Source organism: Parasteatoda tepidariorum, chromosome 4 (genome assembly GCF_043381705.1).
Source record: "Parasteatoda tepidariorum isolate YZ-2023 chromosome 4, CAS_Ptep_4.0, whole genome shotgun sequence".
NCBI lineage: Eukaryota > Metazoa > Arthropoda > Arachnida > Araneae > Theridiidae > Parasteatoda > Parasteatoda tepidariorum.
Window position 1 is genome coordinate 70,913,569 of NC_092207.1, and position 26,491 is coordinate 70,940,059.

Sequence of the window (26,491 nt, forward strand, 5' to 3'; positions counted from 1 at the left end):
AAAACAGTGATATTCTTTAAATCTCATCACATTTTAAACACGCAACGGTTTTATTTAGAAAAAGAAAAGAAATTCGAATTTCCCAAGATTCTTAATTGATATCACCGATACAAGAAAAACATTTTTACAACCCTAAGCAAAATATATAAAAGAAGAAAAAAAATCTTAGACTATTTCTATTGGGGGAAGAAAAAAAACTCTTTCTTGCGCATTTACTTGAAAAAGAAATGCGAAAACTTATCTCACGAAAAAGAATACTGTAAAACCACGGTCATTAACATTTATTTTTGGGTACTCAGGGGATCCTATTCTTTGGTGAAACTGCAGTTTTGTTGAGGGTTTAGCTTTTTCACCTCTATTTTTCGACCAGAACCGTAATTAGATTGCTTGAAGCTTCGAATCTAAATTTAGTTTTTTTTTCTCTCTCTCTTTTCTTCTACGTCCTGTAGGCTTGTGTTAGCAATTACGCAAGGCTCATCGAATTCAAGTTCACTTAATAAAAATGTTATAACCTTTCTTGATTGGATGCGTATTCTTAGATAGTAATAAAATATTCGGATTGAGTAAACCTTGCAAGTTCGAACAGAACTATTTTTAACAGAATCTTGTGTTCGTTTCTTGAAAACGAGATCCCCTGTCTGATGAAATTCTTAAAATAATTATAATTTGATCTAAAAAAGAAATAGAATAGCAGTTTTGAAATCTTCGTTTTTAAAGATGATTAAAAAAGAAAGAAAATAATTTTATTTCTGTATGACCGAAAACCAAAAAAGAGGGGTGTATCATTTTCAAAAGACTAAGATAGTTTTCGGTTGTGATCTAAATTTATATTTATTTATTTATTTGTATGACCAGTGCAGATCCAACGTGACCCAACTCTAAGCTCGACTATCAATGTTCAAGTTCGTAGCCTTGTAATTTTGAATCCAATCCAGAAGACAAGAGAACTCCTGGATCAAGCAGTGGAACAAATAAGCCTTCGTGAAGATCTTTTTGATGTAACTGACCTGTATTTGCGTCACATGGAAAGGAAAACTTCTCACGGTTAGCCCGATGGCAAGACGATTCTAATCCATAATCCGTCTAACACTGAGAACTTTACGTCAGCACTGTGCGAGAGGGGAACAGAATTCGAATTAACCAACCGCCGCTGGGATTCGAACCCAGTTCACCTCATTAAGAGTCGAACGCTCTCTCTCCAGAGCTGTCGGCTCTGTGATAGAAATTTTATACAAAAGTTTTTCACTTATTGGTTTATTTTAAGGGAGTAATTAGAGATAAAAACGAAAAACTTTGGACGCATTCTTTTCATAACTAACTATTATCACCACTGAAAAAAACCAATTCTGCCGAAAGTGTTACCTCTTAAATTTTTGTTTTTCGGTGTTACAAGAAATGGTTTCCTCCAATTACTTTAAGAACTAAGATTTAAAAATTGTTATTTGCTTTTATTCAGGGATCTGTCCAGGCCGAATTTGCTACGGTTTAGCGGTACCTTCACAAATTCAATTTTAGGAAAAACGGTAGTTTCACAAATTTAACTTTAGGAAAAACGGTAGTTTCACAAAATACTTTTTCCTAAAATTTTATTTTTGCATCCCTTAAGAAACGATAAATCCATATTTTTATCACATTTTTGTGTTGATTTTTTAATATAATTTTTAATTTTTCACAAATTATGTCTAAATTTTCACAAAATAGGTACCTCTTAGAAAAACCTAGACAGACCCCTGTTATTAAAATTTTTTTTTTTTTAAATTTTGAGTCTCTTAGTTTGTGTAAGCCCAAAATTGGTCAAACTCTCAACTGGCAATAAAATGATGATATTAATGCTGATTAAAATGTCTAGAAATTGTCTACTGCCATCAGATTCCGGGCCCTAGTGGAAATTCATCTCTAAATAGTGGGAAGAAGGTTGGAATATCAATTAACGATAAATTCTAGTTGAAGATAAAATGAAGTGAATTCTACTTTATGACGGTTAAAAGGCTATCGAAAATTACATTGTCATTAGGAACTAAGTTTCAATAAATATTTGAGAAAATTGATTGCATTATGAATTTTATTCGACAAAGTAGGTAATTTTAAAAGTAAAAGCCCAATTTGAAATGCAATGAAATGCGTCACATTTTTATATTAAAAAAAAAGTATTTATTAATTTTTGAAAAATTATTTAAAACAAACTCCATTGTTTCTTGTTAAATTCTGATAAAATTGCCGTACTGTATAGTAATGACATTTCTAGTAAAAAAAACATAATTCTGGTTATAAAACCGAAATATACGGTATTTAAACCATTTACTTGGTACTCATATACGGTAATTGCTTACTTTCAAAATTATAATTCTTATCACCAAACCTTTAGTAAAACATAAAAAACAGAAAAGTAGTAAAATTAAACCGAAAGAAAATAATAAATATAACCGAATAAATGTTTTTATGAAACACAATTTATTTTATAAAATTACCAATTTTTATCACAGTTGCCATATTTTATAGTTGCCATATTTTATATATAGGTTATAAAACCATACTTAAATGTTAATTTTACCAAAATCATCTTCGTTAAAAACTTTCAAGCTATTTGGTGTTCCTATAGAACCAGAAGCATGGAAAATATTACCATGGTAGTTTTTACTCTACATTTCTCTAATTGTAGTATCAAATTGATGTCCTTATATCTCAAATTAAAAATATCGTTTCATATAAGCATTCGATAAGAAAAATTAATTCTTATAGAAAAAACAAAACTATTAAAGTAAATAATCAATAATGCCGTCTGAGGGTTAAAGTTGCATTGAGCAAGATGTTTCGTAACCGATTGAAAGAATTAATGGATTGAGAAATAAGATCAATTCGCCATTTCTTTCGATTTGATTAAGAGTGGTGAATAAATGAAGAGTTCGCGTGAACAAATGTTTAGAATACAAAACATTTGATTAATCAATAAATAATGTTTATATACGAGTTGGCATTTTTGGTTTAAGGGGCAAAACCGTGCAGATTGTTTGCCAACTTAATAGGATGCTACTGATATTTTAAATCAGCGGTGTTTATTCGCGGATCGTATGCGTCCATAGGTGGGGTTGTATGCATCGAATATTCTCCTAAAAAATAATTCCGTGCTTAAAGTAATACTGAGCTTGCTTGTTTTGGAAAAATACTTGGCTTAAATTGAATCACTCATGCATACGCAATTATTTACACAATAATTTTGAACTGCTTCTATGAATGAATTTTGATATTCTTCTTCAACATACACTGAAAAAAATGTATGGTCAACTACTAGCATGGGATAAAATTTACGGTGTTTCTGGTTTTATCGGAACACCAAAAAGATCTGGAATTTTTACCAAAGCGCTTTGGTAATGAATTTGATAAAATTAACAAAAAAATATGCTTCCATAACGTGCGATAAAAGTCGGTAGTTTTACCGTGATATCTTAGAGCATGGCATGAAAACCATTTGATCGGTAAAATTTACTTTTAAGTTTTGTATTCTTACTAATTGGATGATAATAAGAACAACAACTTTGAAAACCAGACTCTCTATAAGAACACACTGTGGTAATTTTTACCAAAGTACTTAGGTAATGATTTTGGTAAAATGTACAACAAAATATGTCTTGATTTATCATAAAATATTATTATGATAAAATTACCGTAATGTATGGTAAAAACATCTCCGTTTTTTTTAATATGTAATTTTGTTTAATAAAGCCAAAATATATGATATAATTGCCAAATTTTACCACATTTACCAAATTTTATCACACTTGTTAATCTTATCTAAATCCTTACTAAACAGCTTTGATAAAAATTACCAAGCATTCCTATAGAGTCAAAAACACGGTAAATTTTACCATATTCTGGTAGTTTTTACTATACTTTTTCTCAGTATACATGGAGATAGATATTTTACAGATGAATAGCACTACTATATAGGTTGAAAAAAGAATTATTCCTCTGAAGCCAATAGTGGAATCTATCAATGTTGAGATACTTTTTTAGAAAAACTTGTACAGGGAAAAATTATCGCTACTTTCTTTAACGATTATTTTATACCTATATGACGAACATTTAGAAACTAAATTGAAATATCTAGAAGGTGTTCAAAAGAAAGTGATTATGAACTTCAATACATACAATATTAATAAATATAAATCTTAAGCTAAATGATAAATGTGTAGGTAGATAATTGTAAATGTAAAATAGCTATATAGATCTACAGGCAATGCTTATTTTATAATGAAAATTTAAAATATTAAAAAAATAATAATAAATAAAAATAGTAGGATTTTCAAGCATAAAACTTACGCATTGTAAGTAATTTAATAAATGAGCAGCTTTGCTATCTCAGAGAAAAGAAATTTTCTACAAATATTAGTTTATATCATAAGACAAAATTAAATAACATGCACTAAAATATGATTGTATTGGAAAGAAAATAGACGAAAGAAAAGATACTTTTATGGGGATTTTAATATATCTACTAAATTTTTCAACAATAATTTTTAATAAATGGCTCAAAATGAAATTTACTGAAAACCCCTAATAATTTTGAGTTTCTTTTAAAAATACAAAAACTGCTTAGAAAATTACTTGAAACTTTTTAAATTTTTAAGATATTCAAATCGGACTTATTTATTAGTTACCAAATACTATCTACTACAAAAGTAAAAAAGTTTTTTTTTTTAATTTTTATAAAAGAACTATAAAAGTACTTTAATTGCTCAAATCTTGTGCAATTTCAAACGAAATTTTCTCAAATTTCAAAGCAATAATTTTGCAACTAATTTTAAATTACTCTGAAAATTTTGTTTAATTTTATTGAATATTTTTAAAGTTTGTAATTTATTGTTGGTCCCTCAAAGCTCTAAAAGCTTCAAACTTCGTTAATAAGTATGAGATATCTTATGATCTAAACATTTCTGAAGTTATAAAAAGATTGATTAAGTATTTCTTGCGAAGTGTGAAAAAATATATGAGTATAGAAGTGTTTTCATTAGTTTATCCACCCCTGAAGATAGATATTTGTAATTGTAAAACAGATATAGACCTATAGGCAATGTTTATTTTATAATAAAAAATTTAAAAAAAAACTAGCAAATTTCGAAGAAAATTATAAATAAAAAATGAAAATAGAAGAATTTTTAAAACCTATATAACTTACACATTGTAAGTAATTTAACAAATGAACGGCTTTGTTGTGTCAAATAAAAACAAAATTGTTCCTCCTAAACCAATAGTAGAATCTGATTTGCATTTTTAGAAAAAGTAGTGTAGTAAGAAATAATCACTATTTTCTTTAACGATAATTTAATGACTTTTAAAAATCGAATTAAAAATAAAATATCTGGAGCTTTTTCAAACGAAAGTGCATTTGAACTTAAATGCATTCAAAGTTAATAAATAGAAGTCTTAAGCTAACTGATAAATAGGTCGATAAATATCTGAAATTATCAAATAGGTATATACCAATTTGATAATTACCAATACTTATTTTATATTTAAAAAAAAGCACCAATATGCATTTCATAAGAAAAAAATATCAAAACACTGACAAATTTTGCGGAGAAAAAACCCATTTTCGAATTAATAAAAATATTATGATTCTTCTGACATAAAACTTCCACTTTATAAGCAATTTAATTCGAAGCTTAAAGAATTTATGCTTCGAAAAAAAGAATTTTCAAAATAATAACACTTTTTTAATTTTTAAAACATAAAAAGCAATTTAGTTTTTAAACATAAGGCAGTTCAGTTTTAAGGCAGTTTTACTCAAATCACTTTAAAATTATGGCCCATTAATTCTAAATTATCGATAATAAAATCGATAGAATATATAAATCGATTAACCCTAGAAATTAAATTCCATTTATTATCATCGTCAGAAGCAAGCGTTCAAATATCGATAGAGTGCAAAACACGAGAATTGATTATTCAAAATTTTCTCGCTACATTAGGCAATCTGTCTCTAACTATTAAACAACATGTCTGGCACCGTATCAATAACGCAACCCTATCTACAAGTTTGTTCGAGATTAAAAAATAAAATAAAAAAGAGCGGGTGAAGAAACACAATTGGGTCTTTTCATAGATTCAAGAGGGTCGAATAAAAAAAAACTCTTGAATCTTTTCCAAAATAGCATCTTTTTATTTATTCTAAATTTCTTTCCTTGATTGTTCAGTCACAAAAGGATTTTATTTCTTAGCTACAACGTAGTTTTTATCTAAAAAGTTTTATTATTTAAAGTAAGCTCGCTTAAAATTCTGTTTTTGTTGGGTTTATTTTTTTATTCCACAAAGAAATGAAGTCACTCGGATGTAGGTGAATTTTATTATTAAATGAAAATGAAAACAGTATTTTTTTATTAATGTTTATTGTTAATAGAAAATAAATATGAGACAGATTTTCCAAAGTTACTCATTATATATATATAAAAAAACATAATTAAAACAAACATTAAAATAAACATTTAAATAAAACATAAGGCCAAAGTTAGGGCGTCGATAACAACTGTAATCGTTAAACATGATAGTAAATAATATGAAACCAACTACTTGTAATCATGATTTAAAGTCATTATTATCATAAAATTTAAATCTTTGATTTTATGTAAGCATGACTACTCGTAGTCATGATTTGAAAGCAAAAAGATTTGATTGCCAAGAGGTAATCAAATCTTAACCCTTTTGTATTAAAGCCCTTAATCCTTATTTTTGTATTTTTGAAAAATCTAACTAAAAATTGGAGCTAGACTTTCTTTTAGGTAATGGGCATTGGGGTTAGGTTGTGGTTGAGTTGTGTTTTATAAAGCGAACTGTGAAATGTTATTTAATTAGCTATCTGGTTGTTTCACCTATCGTAAGTGATGGTAACTACTAGACTTTTTGTGATAAACAGATTTATGATGCTGCCATCCATACGTGAAGTAGAGTATCGTATTCTAATAGTCTAGGGTCACAAATTGAGGAGTGCAGGACGAATTGAAGGGAATGGAGAAAATATTGTGATGTCAACGTTGAGACTCGAACTCCTGTTCTCTCGGTCATGAAACTGACAGTGTAGTCCTCTCGGCTATAATATGTACTCAGTTGCAAAGCACTAAACGGTGTGATAAGCACTAAACGGTAACCAAGACTGTGTGATAAGATTCTCGTTGTTTAACCGTGTAAGGTAAAAGCAGTTAATAAACTGTTTTTCTCACAGTTAACAGTTTGAATACCATCTAATCTAATGATATTTGAATGTTTTTTCTTAAATATGCTAAAATAATATTTAAATAAATCGTTATTTAACTATTTTTCCTCGAAATTTCTAACAGTGTGCTTAGTCTAAAGTTAAAGTGGGATTATAGCGACAAGCCTAAACACTGTCCAAGAAAACTCAGGGGACTTTTTCAAATTAGGTTGACATATAGCGAAATCATGGCGACTTTTTGAGAAAAGGCAGGTTTTTTATTGGCCAATGGCAAATATACTACATTTTAATTAAATTAAATGTAAAAATTAAGTCTTTAAATTTATTTTTTATTTAAAATATTACAGTAAACATTCAGTATTTGCTTCTGCAAAGTACTTCCTATTTAATAAAAATGATCACATCGTTCTTCAAAGTTTTCGTATCCCATAAAAAGTATTTAAAATCGATATAAAATAAGACAGATATTAGATTCAAAATGCAATTTAAATATAATAATAAATTTATATCATTTTAGTCAATAAAACAGTAATTCAAATCACAAATCTAAGTCGCAACAACGTATAAAATAAATTTGACGGATATCAAGGAAAAAAACATATTACATCTTTCACCTAAATGCCATTGATATAAACATACATCCGCTAGAAAAGAACGCAAACATAAATTCTTTTTTTTAGTGATAACATACTATTCTCCATTCGGTTACTTCATATATATATATATATATTTTTCGGGATGCATTTCCTTACTATAAAGATCTAAGATAATNTATATATATATACAAACAGAAAAAAACCCACGAGGTGTTTCGTTTCTTCAAAAGTTAGGGTTAAAAAAAAAAGTACCCAATATCAATCACTTCGTGTACTTGGTATTACGATTCGTAACTTTTTTTCAGGAACTGCCAGGGGTGTTTTTTCGTATCTTGTTCTACGGTGATTGATTTCTGACAACTGTTCTTCGTTATAAGAACAGCGACGGAATATCAATAACAATGTCAGGTCTCAGAGCGATCAATGAAAAAAAAATTTTTCTTGTTTGTACTTGTACGAGTAATTGAAATCTAGAACCGACATCTGGTAGAAACTCACGCGTTTATTATGTATGAATCGAGTTAAAGAATGGGAAATTAATATATGTAGAATATACACTCAATAATGAACTTATTATTATCGAATGAGCTATTAATATTAATGTCGTTTAGTTAAGTGACAGGGCACGAATATGTTATTTTCGTCTTTTCTGTAATATTTTCATTATTCTATCAAAGAAAAAGATAGCTGTCTAAGAGATTCTTAGAAATAGATTTTTAATTATCTCCACTGCACTCTAAAAAACAAAACTCTCACCTTGCACTGAAATTCCTCGTATTGTATTTCGTTATATTTGGCAATTACGAAATCACGTGGTTTTTAACGAAACGTGAACTCTCAATTATTTGTTGAAACTGCTTCTTCACTGGTGTGTTTCCTTAATGCATTCTGGGAAATTGCGTAGTTTCCCGTCTTATTAAAAAGTATTACTGTGAAGCGTTGAGTAATTATCTCCACTCACTCTCAAAAATTAGACTCTCACAGTAGATGAATTTTAAATTCCTTGAAATGGATATTTACACTTCAAGACGAAGACAACTGATACCCACACATGTAACCTATGACATCAGCGTCAACTGATCGTTTATAAGCAAAATGGCGTGTTAAAGTTGAGCTAAGTTTTTCCGCACAAGTTAGGATGTTAATTAGTGTAAAGTTAGTTAAATACAGTGCCGTGTAGCGCATTAAATTTGTTGAAATAGAACTCTTTCTAGTCTACTTCTTTTACTTAAATTAGATTTATTTTTTTTAATGTATTTTACTGTAACTGCAATATATTTTCGTTTTGTGTACTTGACAACTTCGATGCATAATTAATTTTTTTCTGCTCCACATGGCTTCGAACCTGTCTTCGTGTTAAGTAGGAAATATATAATGAAAGAATTGAAATGTTTGCGAAGGAAACAGGATGTGTCATTTAAGGGAATAGATACTTGACGGGCTTGGCATTCTCGAAATATAATGGAAAGAACAGTTGCTAACGGAAACAAATGCCGCGTTTCAACAACCAATCAGGATAGAGGTACCCACATTACGTCACTTGCAGTTATCCCATTGTATATTTTATTTTTGGTATTTACAAAATCATGTGATTTTGAAATAAACGTGAATTTTCAATTATTTGACAAAGCTGCCTCATCACTTGCGTGTCATTTTACTGCATTCCCTGAGTTTATGTAGTTTCCAGTAACTTAAGAACTTATTACTGTAAAATGCAAAATAATTATCTCCACTTACTCTAAAAAAAAAAACTCTCACATTTGATGATTCAAAAAATTGCATTAACTTAACACATATTTGAATGGTATTAACTGTTTCACCAAAGATAATAAAAAACAGCTTAACATGGAGACGAAGTTATAATTTTAAACTATACGTACCTTCTTGACATAAAATGTTGTCTGAGCCTTAAAACGGGCAGATATTAAAGGTTATTAAGCTGTCTTACAAATCAAGAACTTGGCGAGGTTTATTCATATCTGTGAAAATTATTAAAATCAATGAATTATTCCAATTTTTGCAAATTTTTATGAGTTCAGATGATGTAGCATTGGAGTAAGTTTTTAAATATTAAAAATTAGATCACATAAGCTTTTTTCATTTTCTTGACTTTTTTTCAGCTTGTTTTTTTTTTTTTTTTTCATACTGACGTTGCCGGACATTTTCAGAATTAGCATAAAGGTCGCTGACTAAATAGACAAAACTTTACTGGTAGTCAAGAATAACTGTTGCAAACTATCAGCTGTTATGAAAATAAACACTGTAAAAAATGGATACCCAAATTTCGCAATGGATACCCAAATTTTTTGACAAAGCCGTTTCCTGGTATATGTTCCGAGTGAGCATTTCGTCTAAGTGACGAAATAACTATTGCTATTTCTTCAAGAAAGCTCATTTTGCCAGTGGTACAGAAATATTTCGTTATTCTATTTTTTTTCTAAAAAAAACCTTCCTGTGCCTAATATAGCTGCTTTTTCTAATAATCACTTTATCGTGGGCTCCATATAGCTGAGTAAATGTCACCTTAATAATACAAATAAGGCAAATAGAACAGATACATTAATTACACTGAATCCCCCACTGGGATTCGAACCCGATATGAAGCCAACTCCTTATTGACCACCATAGGCTGGTTGGCTAATTTCGTCACTTTATTTTCTATTATCTAGCCTTCATTCTAGTTTCGTCATTTTGTTTAACAATCTCCCACAATGCACTACGGTGAGGTTTCGAATTGAGGAAACAACTTCGTCATATGTTTGAAAGCTCCCGTTTCATCACAAATCACGTGATTTCGTGAGGAAATAATTCTCAAAATTAACGAATCATAACTCAAGAACTGCTGAAGTGTCAAAAGTGAGTTTCATTTCTAAAAGTGCAGCTTTATTTTGTGTGTTGACACGAGTATACAATCTTAAAGTTTGAAATACAGTCTTAAAGTTCTAAGCATACCCAAAATTTCCATCAGTTTCTTATTTATTCAATTGAATACTATTTCAAAGTATTTATTCAATTGAAAAATATTTCAAATTATTGATTCAATTGAATAATATTTCAAAAGTGAAATTAAAATCCATAACCAAAGCTTCTCTAATTGTAAAACATTTCAAATTCTAATTCTTCTCTACTTGTGGTGAATGATAAATAATTGAATTAATTTTATCGTAATTTTAGATCTACATTCAAAGAATTAATTTACTTTGACAGTAAATGCTTATAATATATTTCTAAAACCAACAAACAGTCTCATCCTCTAACTGTAGAATTATAATCAATTAGAATTAATTGCTTTTAATGAAACGGAATGGATTTCCAGCACAGAGAATTTCCGCTTTATTTACGACGCTGAAAAGCAATCGAATGAAATAAATTCTCTTTCGTACTTTGGACATTTTTAATGAATACTGCTTGCTTTTCTTTAAATTTAAACTATTAGTGTTAAAAATACAAACTCGCATTGGTTGATGTCAGTTGTTTGTATTGTGATGAAAGCTAAATAAATTAAAAATCTAATAAAGGATGATGATATATCATGAGTATTATTAGTTTTTCAAGCATTTCTTTGGATATGTGGTTTGAATTAGAAATTCATTATGAAACATAAATAATAATTATTCTAAAATAGTGAGTATTGCAGAAATAATCTTAAAATGGTTTGCCTGATTTACATTTTCAAATCATTTTTGCATATCATTTATAAATAATATCAATCAAAACTTGAACATTGAATCTTTTAGTTTGAGATGTTTTATTATTTATCTATGAGTTAGTTTTCTCCCATAACTAACCAAAGTCTCAAGCAAGTGTGCTTATTTAAGATTTAAAAGTTATTTATTATATAAATTGATGGTGTTGCTTCCATGATAAGCTGGTATTACAAATTTAAGCTCACACAAATTTTCATGACTGTTTTTTCGCTAACTAAAGAATCATTTAATGAGACAGATACGAAATTTTATGACTATAGTTGACAAACTATTATTCGGTAAAATAAATAATAACTTCTAAGGCATTTTTATGATCAATTATCCACAATTCGATGATAAAAAACAACAATTTTAAAAGTAGTTTCATGATTAATATTTTTTACCTATTAAATTACGATAATGAGAAAAATATCACTGATTTCCTAAAAAAAAAGACTAATTAATTTCCTAAGTAAGTTTATTCTTTGTTTAATTAATAAAAAATCTATATATTTATTTTTAAATTACTCAGTGAGTTTTGAATTAACATTAAAATAAGCAGTGAAATAAATTTTTTGATCTCCCTTTGAAGACATTTAATAAATTTTTAGCCGATTTACTTAATATTTTAGCAGATTTTACATTATTGATCTATTTTTGAAAGTTTTCACTGCAGATTAAATATTTCGTAGTTGATACATGTCTTAAACATTTTTGAGAGAAAATTTTTAAAAAAAATGACGATGTATTGAGCCAAAACAAGTCAGTTTAACCATGAAAAATTGTTCGATTAACTAAAAGAAGGGAAATTTTCATAACAACGTTATCAAAATATTTGTTTTTGAAACTCATATTTGATTTTCGGCTACTTTGAAAAAATCAGTGAAAGATTTTCATTCAAGAGGTTAATCAGTGTGAACTATCTCTTGATTGTTCACTAGTGTGAACAGTTTAATTCCTAAAAGTATTTTATAATTTCCTATTCATTATTTTAATGGGATACCTGCAACCTGCAAAAGACATAGTGTGGGTATAGATCTTTATTTTTTTTTTTTAATTTAGCATTTGTTTACGTTAGAAACTGTTCTTTACATTCTATTTCGAGTAAGCCAAGCCCGTCAAGTATCAATTCTCTTAAGTGATACATTCTATATTCATTCACAAAAGTTTCAATTCTTTCATTATATTTCTTACTTAGCTCAAAGACAGGCACGAAGTCAAGTAGAACATAAACTAACTAATTAGACATCGAAGTTGCCAGGTACACGAAACAAAAATACATCACGGTTACAATAAAATATCCTAATAAATAGTAAATCTAAGTTAAGTAAAAGGTGTAGCCGAGAAAGAATTATATTTCAGTAAATTCGACGTAAGGTACAGCTCTGCAGTTATTTAACTTCGTATTAATTAACATTCTAACTTATGTGGAGAAACTTAGCTCAACTTTAACGCGCCATTTTGCTTATAAACGATCAGGCTGGTGTTAACTTCATAGATCACGTGTGTGGGTATACGTTGTCTTCTTCTTAAAGTGCTAGTACCCAATTTCATATGTTGACTGAAAGTTTTGCATAAAGCTTATAACAAAAGTAAATAAAACTTATTTACTATATTAAAATAAGAAATGAAGAATTTTTTATAGATAGTTTTTACTAGAATTTTTCTTACCTTTAGAACTTACGCTGAGAACAATAAAAAACTTTATATAAGCGAACTATCTTAAAATGTGATTTATGAGTTCAATTCGAATGTTCAAACCAATCATTTTTAGCTTAATTTTATGTATATCGATATATTTTCAAGTATAATTTGATATTGATGATTTTAAGAAACTAGATGATCATTCACATTGCCTTGAAAAGCCTTTATTTAACTTATCTAACAGAAAATGCTGTTCGCTTATTAGCTTGGAATGAACAATACATATTCTTTTCTCGTTTACACCAGACGCGACATGCACCCTAGAGTATAGATTACAAACGCCATTAAAAATAAAAAACGCAATTGGGAGAAAAGGGAAAGAATTTTCTTTTTTCTAGAAAAATAAAAGAAAAAATCAAACTAATGCAAAAGCATTTTTTGGACGTGATAAGAAATATTGTTGGCACTTAAAAAAGTTTCAGTTTTGGGTGTCAAGATGAGTTAGAATAGGAGTTTCTGTAAAAAAAAAAGGAAATTCATTATTCATTTACTGATACATTAAAATTGCGTAGACATATTTGAATAATTTTTATGCCTTCATTATGAACAGATAATTTAGACAATTGCTGATGAAAACGTGTGTGTTCTGAAAATTATTCAAAAGGTATATCATTTATTTATTTATATATTCTTTTCATTTTATTTATTTTTATTTTATTAGGGAGCTTTTTATAGTTAAGTCTGTCGCTATCGAAAAATAACTAGAATATTACTACATTTTCATTCAGAATTTTTTTTTATTTATCTAGTTACTTATTAAAAAAACTATTTAAATTAAGTAGTTAAAGTCATTCTTTCATTAATGGGGAATGAATAGGAATTAGAAAAGAAGATACTGAAGAATTTGAAGTCTACCACTACAGTTTACATTTTATTTATATATTTTATTTATTTATCTAGTTACTTATTAAGAAAATTTATTTAAATTATGTAGTTAAAGTCATTCTTTCATTAATGGGGAATGAATAGGAATTAGAAAAGAAGATACTGAAGAATTTGACGTCTACCACTACAGTTTACATTTTATTTATATATTTTATTTATTTATCTAGTTACTTATTAAGAAAATTTATTTAAATTATGTAGTTAAAGTCATTCTTTCATTAATGGGGAATGAATAGGAATTAGAAAAGAAGATACTGAAGAATTTGACGTCTACCACTACAGTTTACATTTTATTTATATATTTTATTTATTTATCTAGTTACTTATTAAGAAAATTTATTTAAATTATGTAGTTAAAGTCATTCTTTCATTAATGGGGAATGAATAGGAATTAGAAAAGAAGATACTGAAGAATTTGACGTCTACCACTACAGTTTACATTTTATTTATATATTTTATTTATTTATCTAGTTACTTATTAAGAAAATTTATTTAAATTATGTAGTTAAAGTCATTCTTTCATTAATGGGGAATGAATAGGAATTAGAAAAGAAGATACTGAAGAATTTGACGTCTACCACTACAGTTTACATTTTATTTATATATTTTATTTATTTATCTAGTTACTTATTAAGAAAATTTATTTAAATTATGTAGTTAAAGTCATTCTTTCATTAATGGGGAATGAATAGGAATTAGAAAAGAAGATACTGAAGAATTTGACGTCTACCACTACAGTTTACATTTTATTTATATATTTTATTTATTTATCTAGTTACTTATTAAGAAAATTTATTTAAATTATGTAGTTAAAGTCATTCTTTCATTAATGGGGAATGAATAGGAATTAGAAAAGAAGATACTGAAGAATTTGACGTCTACCACTACAGTTTACATTTTATTTATATATTTTATTTATTTATCTAGTTACTTATTAAGAAAATTTATTTAAATTATGTAGTTAAAGTCATTCTTTCATTAATGGGGAATGAATAGGAATTAGAAAAGAAGATACTGAAGAATTTGACGTCTACCACTACAGTTTACATTTTATTTATATATTTNATTTGATAATTTCATTGTTTAGTTAACACGACAACCAAAACTTGGTACATTACGAATTTATTCGTCTTTTGTGTTTTAGCCACTTCAAAATGAAGTTATCATGTAAACCATTTTGTCGATTTTTCAAAAAAACATCTCACTAACAACGCACATTAAAATAAAACAAGTACAAAAAGTCAAAAATTAACTAAAAATTCTATGACGATAAAAAAAATACACTTAGATACACTAAAAAGTAATTAATAGAAAGAAAAGAAAAAGAACTCCCACCCAAATCTAATTTCCAGTCTTAATAAATTCCACTCAAGTTCTATAAGGGAAAAAAAAGTTCTTGTAGAATTACCATACTGAATGTTAGCATTTCTTGTAATGAAAACCATAATTCTGGTTATTGAAATCAAAATATACGGCATTTAAACCATTTGGTAAGTTTTCCGCGCTACCATTTGCCCTCTGCTCAAAACTGTTGTAGCCTCTTCGGATGATCGTTATACGAGTATACCGTCTCCATTAGAAAAGTATGAAACTGAAAAGTAAATTTAAACGAATAAATGATTTTTATATCATGCTTTAAGGTAACATAATAAAACTATCAACACTTTGTAACATACCACATTTCTCCAATTTGATTACATGTTATAAAATCATACTTCATTGTTAATTTTTCAAATACCAAAGCACTTCGATAAAAACTACTGAGCTTTTCGGTGTTCCCCTAGAGCCAGAAACTCAATACATTTTACCATAATCTGGTAATTTTGACCATACCTTTTTTCTCAATGTAGACTACATGAATTTCTTCTTAGATAATTAGGGTTTTTAATAATGATCATTATCAATTCAAGTCTGCTTATACTACTAATTGATAACATTTACTGTACATTTACTAATAATTAATAAAAATTGAATTTAGTTAGTTTTATATATTCCAACTTAATTACATGAATAAATAATGTCAAAGATGAAAGAAAATATATCTAGCCTTATTTACATAAAAATCAAATGATTTTAAATAGTTTATCTATCTACATTCTGATGTTGTTTTTTAATAAAAATCTAAAACATAGCGCAAATCTTAGTTATTACAACCTTGTAATTGAATTATATTAAACATTTATTTATGAAATTTAACTTACGAATAAAATTTTATTTCTTTCAGGGACTGTAAAATAATCCAAATCATATCATGTTTCAATTTTTGGATGTATTGCAGTTACATAAAAGTACGAAATATACCGGTAAGTGCAACTTTTATCCACTTAAAGATAAAACTGGTAAGAAAGTATTTCACATAATTTTTAGTCATTCCTATGTAGTTGCCAAAAAAAAATTATTATAAAAGAAAAAGCGACGTTTTAGATTCGATTTTTTTTTTACAGTCAACAATATTTAGGGGAAGTCAAAGTAAATATTAATCAAATGATTAAAATAATCTGCCTCCTTAAAAATGTAGTCCCAATTTAGTTTAGGAAAAAAAGTTAAGCCAAAGAATAAAAAAAGACAGTTTAGTCAGAAACGCTATCTAAATTTTGGGTGTTTTAATGCAATTTTTACTTTTTGCTTTTTCTATCATATCTCTGGCACTAATTACAAAAACTGATTATTTTGCCTCATATATAAAACTAGTTCAACTATCCAAAAATGTGCAAAAAATATAGGTAATTAATTTTTGTTATTTGATTTCATAGGGATCAAAATTATTTTAAATTGTTAGATTTTAAAAAATGTACAGTTTCGATACACAAGCAATTACATTGTAAAAATATATCTGATCAAATTACGGTATAAAGTACTGGCACTTTGGATACCGTGAAATTCTTTTTTACAGTACACTATTAAATATTTTACCATAACTGTTACGGTAATATTTATTTACTTAGAGTTACTCAGTGATTTTACTGTAATTAGTACTGTAAAAATTAAGGTATATCGGTTTAATGTTACGTAACATGTTCAGGTAAAAATAGTTCTACGGTAAATAGAACCGGCACCTTGAGTGCCGATATTTTTTACTGTAATTTCTTACAGTGTAAGAAAAAAGCTGGTTCTCCTAAATAATTTTATTTCTAGGGAAGTATTAAACCGATTTTGTAACATATTCAGTTTTTGTTTCATAATTAATCATAAACATATAATAATTTCGTTTTTTATAAATTGAAAAATAAAAAGCAAAAATGCATTTATAATAATTTTATTTTTTATAAATTGAAAAATGAAAAATAAATAAATATTTATAATAATTTTATTTTTTATTAATTGAAAAATGGAAACTAAATAAACCTTTAAAACTATTTTGCTCGAGCATATTTCTCCATTATTTCAAAAAATTTGATCATTTTATCAAAATCTATAAATGTTGGTTAGGTTTTTATCTATTGTAAGGATAAAAAAATCTGATAAAACTACCATACTGTGCAGTAGTGCGATTTCTGACTGAAAAAAATTTGGTTAATAAAAAAATACATATACGGTACCACTCATTTCGTAATTTTGCTATGTATGGTATATTTATATGGTAACGATTTACCAGAAATTCTAGTTTTCTTACAGTTCTTATTACCACAGATTTAGTAAAAATACAGACCTTAAAAGTAAATTTAACCGAATAAATGGTTCTAATGCCACGTTTCTCGTGATAATTTTCTTATGATAAAATGCCTTCCCCATATTTTGAGAGTCATAATCCAAATCCATTGAAAATCATGCATGCTTATTACTGAAGAGTTCATTTTTGTGTCTGATTTTGTAATTTTATATATAATCTTCACACGTATTTTTAACGAAATTATTATAGATTTGTAACGTAATTATTTTTATCGAACACTATCTAGTGGAGACGAGCGAATCGTTAGTCGCTTTTATGCTTCTAAAGTGTAAGGTTCCACCAATATAATGCCTCACTGAGACAAAAATTAACTTTGTTTTGAGTTCTTGTTCATGTAATTTCTGCTTTTTGTATTTAATTTCGCAAGCGTTTCACACTTTTTCATTTTACATGTATTAAAAAATTATTTCATAACTTTGCGAGGTTTCTTTTCATAGTAGAACTGTTACAAAAGTTTGAAGTTTTACCTTTTTTTCCTATCATTATTTATTTTACCAATCTCCTTTCTATAAAGGAATCCTATTATTATTTACATAGGTATATTTCATTGATAACTTAACCGTTTGTTTCCCTATCGGTTTATCTTATTTTTAAAACTCATTCGTTTAATCTATTTTATGTAACAATTAATATTTAATAAACAGTGTTGCCTCCTTGCCTACTCTCAGCCACCAAAGTTTTTTACTGTTCCTGTCTAATGTCTACTCTCAGCCACCAAAACTTTATTACTGTTCAAGACTAATGTCGACTCTCAGCCACCAAAGCTTTTTTTACTGTTCAACTCTAATGTCTACTCTCAGCCACCAAAGCTTTTTTACTGTTCCAGTCTAATGTCTACTCTCAGCCACCAAAACTTTATTACTGTTCCAGTCTAATGTTTACTCTCAGCCACTAAAGCTTTTTATTCTTCCTGTTTAATGTCTACTCTAGACCATACAGATTTTTTTAGAATTAAACAATATTTTTTACTTACTTCATAAGATTTTGGAGACAAAAAAGATCAAAATATTATTTTTCAAATTGTTTTTCGACTGTCTGACACCTTTGCATTAATGTAATATGATTTATATAAAAATTAACCAAAATTTCCTAGGTTAATTAACCAAAAAATCCTAGGTTCCCAAATAAATAAAGTTGGAAACTCCTGCCTTAAAATATATTACACTTTTTTATGCGTTGCTTGATTTAATTACTTTACAGCTTGGTGTTCACCTTTTAAATAACTAATTCTTGCGTGTTAGGAAAAATATAATTACTTATCATGTAAGACAGTAAGAAAGTTTTGGGCCAATGTACGTACTTTATCGCGTGTGAAAACTAAAACCTTTTTATTCTATCACATAGTACAAAGCAGTCTAATTATCAAACTTTTTTGTGAATGTCTTTAAATATTCCTTAACGTTATAATTATTGAAAGTCTCATACAGCAATAAAAGTATACTGCTTAGTTTTAATTAGAAATTTAGTTAGAAAACGTTTTCTTTTTAATTTACATTTTTTGCTACAGACTTAAATAAGATGTTAAAATAAATTTATTAAAACTATTAAAAAAATAAACTATAAATAGCTATTTCATGATTAGCTAAACATCAACATCTGTCTTACTAATAGTGTAATAAAATGTACTGATTATTAAATGTAAAAAGAACATGCACCAATTGAAAAAACTATTAGGATACTATTTAGTTAGATACATTTCAAAACGTCAAAATAAATTTTCCAGAACCTGTTATGTTTTTTTTTTCAGTTTTAAAAACTAAATATTGGGCATCATCTTGAAATGATATTTACTGAAATCCTCTTTAGATCTTTCGGAAATAAACGCAGCAAAAATAAAATTTTAAACATTCTTCTAGTCATTAAGTGATATGGTTTTATTAAATATAAATAAAGTCTTAAAAACCGCGACAAAAAGTGTTAAACCTACCGAGTTGATACTATGAAATCAAAGGTGAAAAATACAATAAGATTATAGCACAGACGTAAAATAATTTGGTAAAATAATTTTCCGTTAGCCCAGCGCAAATAAATTCAACTTTTTTTTAACACATAACAAAATGGCCATTACCCGAAAACAAAAATATTTTAATTGACTCTCAGCCTATTCGACTAATGGAAAAATACCAGTTACATACATTTCTTACATCTGGAAAATTATAAAGTGACTGTTTTTATATTTGAAATAGATTTAAACCGAAATACTGCTTTTAGTTTTAGATGTAAATAGAATTTTGGATTTTTTAAGCACTATTCATAAAAAAAAGTTTTAAAGATAAACTTCTTCGAATAAATTTTAGACATAAGAGCATCATAAACAATGCGATTCCGACCATTCTGAAGAGAACTGTTTACTTCCATCTTTTTCTCATCCCCGCACAAGACGCCAAGAGCTACTTAAGCAACTTCACAACGGAATTTCTTTTCAAAAATAAGCCAATTCCACTGTCCCTACATCAGCACCCATTCAAGTTTTATCAATGTTTACAGCATAAAACATAACAGAAGCATCTCTCTTATCCAATTCTTCCTATAGCGCTCAGGAAAGTTATTGATATTGCAGCACTCATCAATGGCTCCTTTAGAGCGCCAAACAGAACAGCGCCAAAATATTTGATTGTTTCATTGGAAAACTCATAAAATTTTCAACAGAGAGTATTCAGCTTAGGATCATTTTATTAAAAGGAAAATGTATTTGAAGGGTTTATTACTTATTTCAAGTGAGGCGCTTTAATACTTGGTAGCGAGAAATATTCTTAAAAAGATCTGAAATGCGTGATTGTTTTTTTAAAGGGAATCTTTTTATCTACACTTAAAACTGAAAGTTGGGTAGAATTCTGATGAAAATGAACAGCTTATAACCTTCTGATCTAGTATTAGGATTTTCAGTTGTTAAGTTTAATTACTGTGTGCATTTTTCTTTTCGCGTTTCATCTCTTTAATAAAGTCAGAGCGAAAAAGCGAAATAAACCAGAAATTAAAAGGATTGAAAAAAATATGGTATTTAAACCAATCATTCGATAATTTTTCCGTTCATATGGTAACGGTTTACTAGAAAGTTTGGTTTTTGAAATTATAGTTCTTATTACTAAATATTTAGTAAAAAAAATGCTGGAAAAGTAAATTTGACCGAATAAATGGTTTTAATACCATGCTACCACATATTATGAAACCACATTTTTGTTAATTTTATCAAAATCGTTACCAAACCTCTTCGGTAAAAATTACCAAGCTTTTTGATGTTCCCCTAGAGCCAGAAAACTAGGTACATTTTACCATATTCTGTTTTTTTTACCATACTTTTTTTTAGATTCGTAACTGCTTTTATGTAATAAATGCTTTAATTCTGGTTTATTCTAACTATAATTAACCAGTCTCTATTTCTTCCAAAGTCTTTTTTATGTAAGCACATTTATATTTCCTGCTAAAAAAAGACTCTCTTCATAATTTTATGTTTATATTATTTGAAAGCAGCCAGATTTTCATGGTATTTAATTTTTTGAAGTAACTACTGCCATTTGCGCCTTGACAGAATATCACAGAATAAAAATAGTTTCTCACTTTTTAGGCATGCAATTGCTGCTCAAGCATGTTTTTTTTTATTAGCTTTACAGCTTTAAAGCTTTACAGCTTTAAAGTTTTCTTTTAATTTCAGAGCAAAAAAAGGTATTTCTAACTTCTCCAAAATTAACATCTTAAGGAAATTGATGCCAATTCCCTTCTACCTTTTTCCAAACAAGACATTTATCCAAACTTACACCTCCAAATTTTCTCAAACAATAAAAAATCGATGCAGAAATGGAAATTCGGTGTGTTTTTTTTTGTTAAGCTGAATTATGTTTAAATGATTTTTGAATTATTTCTCAATGATTTGTGCTGCATTAAAAATACTTTATTTGTAATGAGAGCAGAGTGAAACTTATTTTTCTAAAACTTTTGAACAAAAAATGCTCTGAGAAAAAAGTATGGTCCAAACTACCAAAATATGTTTCAAATTTACCTTTTTTATAGCTCTATGGAAACACCAAAAAAGCTCTGCAGTTTTTACCTTTTCGCTTTGGTAATGATTTTTGAAAATTAACAATAAAATATTGTTTTAAAATTTGATAAATGAAGTAGTAAAATTTAGCAAAATGGCAAATGTATGAATAGGTTGGCAAATGTATGTTGGTATAGGTGGTATAATTTGGTAATTTTGTCATGACACCTTAGAGAATCACATTAAATTCATTTCATGAAAACCATTTTATAAATTTCTTTTTCAGTTTTGTATTTTTTACTAAATGTGTGGTAATAAGAACTATAATTATATAAACCAGAATTTATGGTAAGTCGTTATTATATGAAATGCAAAATTATCAAATGAATAAGTTAAATAATTTATACTTTGCTTCCATGAACCAGAATTATGTTGTTTTTTTATCAGATATCATTACCATACAGTGAGCTTTTTTAACATATTTTTTTTTCTCCGTGTATAATCTTACACCCATCGTTATATGATCATTATAATCGTATAGTAAAATAAAAAATATCACTCCGAGCTATTCTAAAAGTGCAAAAGCTGCGGTTGGAATTTTTCCAAAATATACAAACATTCTGCTCCAAAAATCTTTATGCATAATTGACATAATAGTGCTATTATCAATGCATATGCATACTTTACAGTTTTAATACTTTTAAGAATACTTTTGATATTAAGTGCAAATTTTACTCATTTTCTTAAAAGTGTTAGATAAAAAGAATGTTTATTTGAAGGAATTAAATTAATTTTGTTTTTTTGGAATATTTTAATAATTGTAATTCCTTAACTGATATTTAATTACATATCATATCAAGTGTCGATAACTAGTAATTAGATAATTAGTTATCGTTTCATTTTAAGATAATTTTTTTATTTAAGAAGAATTCAAAAATAATGCCAATTGTTTACTAAAAAAATATTGTTTCTAATGAAAAGCTTATTATTATCTCTCTCTTATTCATAGTTTAAAATGTGTATTAAAAACAAATAAGCTTTCTAGTAAAAAAATGCGTACCAAGATATTTATTTCAAAACCTATTCAAAAGAACAAAAAACAAAAATATTTTAGAAAATAGACAATTCGTACAAAAACACATGTAGAGAAACAAATAAACATATTAATTCAGTGTTTGATAGCTCTTTAAGTTATTGATACACAATGTTCTTTTGATATCCGGCACACTTAAGATAATACATACAATACATCTATTATTGTCGGCTAACCTGTAGCCAAAACGGCGTGAGAGATGTTAGTTTGGCGATTTTCTATCCATCAAGAGCTTATCGGAAATTATCGCTTAAAGAGTGGACAGTAGCTGAGAAACTCTTCGTGTTATTTTTAAACTTAAGATGTCTCCATAAAAAACCTGTACACGATCTTTCAATTTTATTAATCATTTGAGTGTAAAAAGGTTTCAGATTTAGTATTACCAAAAGTATATTATTGAGGAAGTTACCGAAATATCTACTTGATATTAAAAGGTAATGATTTTATTAACGTTAAAGTTATTTATTTTGATTTTGTTAACTGTATATACATTTGTGATAAGCTAAAAATATTGCATTTTTCCCACGCTTGTATATGCACTTTTGTCCATAGCGCATCATTATTTATTATTTTTTTAATGTAGGCGTTGCTGTAAATTATTTTTATACTGCTGTACTTTACAAAAAATTTAAGAGGAATTTAATACCAGATTTCAATAAAATATTTTTACAGATTTGAAAAAATATGATGCTTCTGATTTTTGATGTAACTGAAAATATTAAGGTTCAATCCTAAGAAAAAAAAATTTATTGTTACCTAGTGTTTAATAAAATTTAAAACTTTTCTCAAATTAAATTACTTTTACTTTAAACTTTCTATAAATAATTGTCAAAGATTTTAGAAAATATTATGCTTCTAATTTTCGATATAACTGAAAATATTAAAGTTTAATCCTAAAACATTTTGTTATTAGTGTTTAATAAAATTAAAAACTTTTCCCCAATTGAATTACTTTTTCCTTAAATTTTCCATTAAATACTTTTATAATCTATATATTTACTTAATTTTCTATAAATAATTTTTAAAGATTTGAAAAAAATATCATGCTTTTAATTTTGGGTGTAACTGAATATGTATAGGTTTAAAAATAAAATATTTTAATTTTTTTTCCTTTTTACCAGTTTTTAATAAGATTAAAAGCTTTTCTCAAATTGAATTACGTTTTCCTTAAATTTTCTATAAATAATTTTATAATCTAAACATTTTCTTAATTTTCCATAAATAATTTTTAAAGACTTAAAAAAATATCATGCTTCTAGTTTTTGATGTATTTGAATATATATAGATTTAATCCTAAAACATATTATTTTTTTTACTGTTACTAGTTTTTAATAAAATTAAAAACTTTTCTCAAACTGAATTTCTTTTTCGTTATATTTTCTATAAATAATTTTATAATCTATATATTTTCTTAATTTTTCATAAATAATTTCCAAAGATTTGAAAAAATATCATGCTTCTATTTTTTCATGCAACTGAAAAATATTAAGGTTTAATACTAAAACTTTTTTAAATGTTTTATTGTTACTAGTGTTTAATAAAATTAAAAAAATTTCAGAACTAAATTACTTTTTAAGAAATTTCTAAGTAAAACTGCAGATCTCCACACGAAACAAATTTGGATTTTTTTTTTTTTTTTTTTTTTTTTTTTTTGTTTTTTAGCAAAGTTTCAAAATTACCGCAACTCGAAGAATTCGAAGTTTAAAAGCCGACAAATTTTTTATCTGCAGTCATGATAGTACTTGTCTACAAAAGAGTCTAATTTTGCTACTATTGGTTTTTCCTTTACCCCGAAATGTCCAAAAAACCATCAATATAAACTATTTAAATAATTCCAAAACAAATTTCATTTTCCACAGTACGATGCGTTACGCATTTAAAAACATAAGTGCGTATCTGCAAAAAAAATATAGACATATATTTAATTTTGGCGTAAAATGACTAAAAACGTAATTGCAGCATTGATAACATTTTGCTATACGAATGTTTGATGAACATTTTACTAGAAATGTGGGAAATTTCATACTGATTTGGCAAATGGTTTTTGAGCTAAGAGAGTGAGAAGCACACTTGGTGAAAATTTTCTGAGACAGCTGTAATGGTGCCAGTATCTTTTTTTGTTACATAAAAAAACGATATAATATAATTTAAATATGAATAAATAATTTAATAAAAACAAAGTAAAATCAAAAACTAAAACATATCGAATTAAATTCAAAATTCCATGCAAATATATTTAATATGTTTTCAGATACGAGATATCACTTCAAAACTCGAAAGAAAACATAAAAATACGATCAAGGAGGAAAGAGTTTTTATTTAAAGATATCATTTTTCATATCAAAGTTTTTATTTGAAGATATCAAAGAATCATCACTTGGGAATAAAACGAAACTTAGTTTCTCTTCACTTTTGAAGATAATCAATTGCATTGTTCTTAAAGAATAAAAAACTTCACGATTTTCGTGATCCGATTGATTCTTTTTTATGTTTAAAATTTTGTAAAATATCAATGCTTAATATGTCATGAAAATACAATATTTGAAATACAATTTATTGTGTCGGGAGTTTTTTATTTCTTTACAATTTCACTTCATTCAAAGTATATCATATTAGGAAAAGTTTCTCAATTTTAGTTATTTTATTTATTTATATATTTATAGAATCTTCTTTATAAACTAGACTGAAAATGAGCTTTATACTTCGGAATTTATTCATTCCAAAACGCATTTGCGTTTTATATTTGAGTTAGAAACAGCCATACTGTTGGCTGCAAACGTATAAGTCTATTTACAAATACGTTATTCATGAAATGATAAATATTTGCAGATAGTATTTCTTTGAAATGGTTAAATATATATATTTTTTTAGCTTTTTAAGATAAAAATTCCTTTTTATTATTTCTTCTATCAAAGCTTTTACTTATTATAAGTTGTTAAAAAAATTTATCAATTTTGTAAAATTTATTGTGAATAAAAATAATGTAATATATTAATGCAGAAAAAAATTCATTTTTAAAAGCTTTTTAAGAGAAAATTTATTGATGTTTAAAGATACAATGACATAAATTTAAGTTATACTTTAATTTAAATTGCATTTAATTAATTTAATTGCATATTATCACTTCTACTTGGAAACGAATTTCGTTAAAATTAAAGAAATATTTCATCATTCAATCTGGTAGTGCCTTATATATCTTTTCCAATAATCACTATAACTTGGGCTTGTTGTAGTTGTAGTTGTTGCAATCACTTGCAGTTGGCACAACACAATAAAATGTATAGAAATTAAATGCATGCCAGAGACTGAATTTGAATTCCAAATCCTAAAGGTTTGAGGCTAACGCATTGACCACCATACAGTTCTGTCAGTTTATTTTTGATTGCACTATGATGATGTTTTGAGTTGAGGAAACATTTTCGTCATAGATTTGAGAGTTCGCGTTTTGTCACAAATGAAGTGATTTTGTGACAAAATTAATCTCAAAAATACTGCTCAAGGAATGCTGAATCGTCAAAAGGGAGATTTGTTTTCTGAGAGTGCAGTTGTATTGTTAACTTAACTTGTGAAATTAAACTTGAATTGTTTAATGAACTATTGTACAGTAAGTAGGATCTAGATATAAAAAAATTTCATGATTCATTTTCTGTAATTCAAACATTTAGAATTAATATATA

The 26,491-nt window shown here is 27.0% G+C and overlaps 1 protein-coding gene across 2 annotated transcripts in view; it reads left to right on the forward strand.

Annotated features, from left to right (window-relative positions):
• LOC107440390 (heparan sulfate glucosamine 3-O-sulfotransferase 1) overlaps nucleotides 1-26,491 on the forward strand; it is a 137,763-nt gene that overhangs the window by 41,586 nt on the left and 69,686 nt on the right. The window contains exon 2 of one of the 2 annotated variants that reach the window (XM_016053298.3): nucleotides 16,300-16,378. The gene's annotated coding sequence lies outside the window, so the exon portion shown is untranslated. Of the gene's footprint in view, nucleotides 1-16,299; nucleotides 16,379-23,069; nucleotides 23,249-26,491 lie in introns of those variants that run through there. The other variant, XM_071180019.1, reaches the window with a different exon arrangement.